The 2,123-nt window shown below is 35.1% G+C and overlaps 1 long non-coding RNA gene across 2 annotated transcripts in view; it reads right to left on the reverse strand.

Moving 5' to 3' along the window:
• Positions 1-2,123, reverse strand: part of LOC112520743 — a 7,817-nt gene extending 5,694 nt beyond the window's left edge. For both annotated transcript variants that reach the window (XR_003070075.1, XR_003070074.1), the window contains exon 1: positions 1,534-2,123. This is a non-coding gene — a long non-coding RNA (uncharacterized LOC112520743). The remainder of the gene's footprint in view (positions 1-1,533) is intronic.

Below are 2,123 nucleotides of genomic sequence, written 5' to 3' on the forward strand. Positions count from 1 at the left end.
ACAAGACACCACAAAACTAAATGATAGTACAATCCACAGAAAAATTAAATCAATAAATTCTCAAAACCATTAAAAAAACGACAATCAATGGATAAATGGAACTTGAAAGGTAAATCATGACCTTGAACTCAGAAAGACCAAAAACCCCCTGGTGACATAGAACCAAGTAACTATTAGCCATCCAACATCTGTAAATGGACAATCTAGAAGCATATATGTGGTGGTGAACCCATGTCATGGATGCTTGAACAAACTTAAAATAGGGGGATCTTACCCTCACGTTGGTAAACGAAACAAAAGCACAAAAAAACAATCCACAAAATGCTTGCATACTTTACACTAAACCATAAAAATGGGAGACGTCGCAAAAGTAAAAGAAACTATCATTCATAGACAAATTGAAACAAAACTAAAAGAAACTGTCATCTGTACCGRCAWTTAGTGTTGAAGTCTCAAGGAGCAATTGTGAAAATGTAACAGATTAAACAAAACTAAAAGAAACTTGATGTTTAGTAAGATTGAGGAATGGTGCTCCCTTGAGAATCGGTTTAATGTCATAGCTTTAAATCACCGGGTTTCATGATAAGTACCAAGTTCAACTTGGATTAAAACTCGACAATAATCAGAAAAATGTACATGTAAACACAAGAATGTGATTATTTGAATCATAAAATGAAGCAAAGAGAGACGATAGATGGAATATAAGTCAGTTTGGGTGTTCTACATGCTAATGACATTAGTTATGAGTTTTCAGTTCATCTAGATGCCGAGGTTCCTCTTCTTTTAGTCTATTGTCCTAGAATCATTTCAATAATGTGAATGCATTACAATTACCAAGTATATGTGTGGGGAAGTGGTTTTGAATCCTCAAATGCATCAAGGTTGAGTGGTATGCTACATGCTAATAACAATAACCAAGAGTATACAGCTTGATTCTTGTGGTCTATTATCCTGAGTTATTTCAATAGAGGGCACATCATTAGCCAAATACGCATTTGAGCCTCAAAATCTTGTAAATAGGTAACCAAGACAAGATGTGCCAATTGTGATAGGAGTTTAGAGCTCGATTTAATGCTAGTTCCTCTTCTTGTGGTCTGAAAACATAGTTCTACCTTCCTTTTATGAAAAACTCTCTAAGCTGACAAAAGTAGAAAAGAAGGAAGGCCATATATGCAATCTCTTTCATCATATCCTACAATCTTTATGATCAAAGAAAAATAAGGTGCTATAGAGGCATGAAACAGTGTACATTGCCTGGTCCAATTACAGTCTAAGGTCCTCTTACATCATTATTGTCTCCAGGAATCAACAAGGCAGGCAAATACACGTCAATAACATAAATCACCATAAAAAACAAATATAATCTTGCCTCCACTGCAACCCCTGGCCCCCTTTCTTGCAATCAAATATGGAATTTTAAATATTTTTCAAGAACAAATTGGAATCAAATTCAATTGCTTAACCATTTTTGTAGATAAAATTAAGTTTGTATTAAATTCAATAGTACAAGCAGAGATGTATCAACTTTATTACCTCATTTTGGAGAGACCAGGTTCACTGTCAAGTGTCAACGATCATCTGTCTTGCTGTCGATATCCCAAACAACAAGAAATTAGCGAATAACCTGACAAACCATATTATATAAATAAGTAGATAAACTGGATGTTGATCGTACGCGCTGCCGTAAACCTGAGGAAGATGAATAGAAAACGCATTCAAACCCTAACTTCGCCAATTTGAAAAGAAAGATGATAATTATTGAATAACTTCAAATGGAGTTATGGGTTGGTCCTTGTATTAGTTGATTATGCTGAGCTGATCTCCAACGGCATGATTTTCGGATGATCGTATTCGATTCCATTATAGAAATCTCGGAAATTATACTTGGGATGGTCATATCGATTCCAATATCTTATTGCTGATTTTCTGATAGAATAATATCAGCAAATTACGGGTTTGGTCTCCGTGATTCACCAGTCCCAAAATCAAAAAAACAAAATATAAGGATGGTACTCATTAGGTCATCCTCTCCGTTCACCAGTTAAATTCAAGATTATTTTAGTCTTTTTATTCGATCTCGATCTGGAACCAAGACCACAGTCGGACAGCACCAAGAACCAAAC

The sequence above is a fragment of the Cynara cardunculus genome (assembly GCF_001531365.2).
Source record: "Cynara cardunculus var. scolymus isolate 2C chromosome LG 11, CcrdV1, whole genome shotgun sequence".
Lineage (NCBI taxonomy): Eukaryota > Viridiplantae > Streptophyta > Magnoliopsida > Asterales > Asteraceae > Cynara > Cynara cardunculus.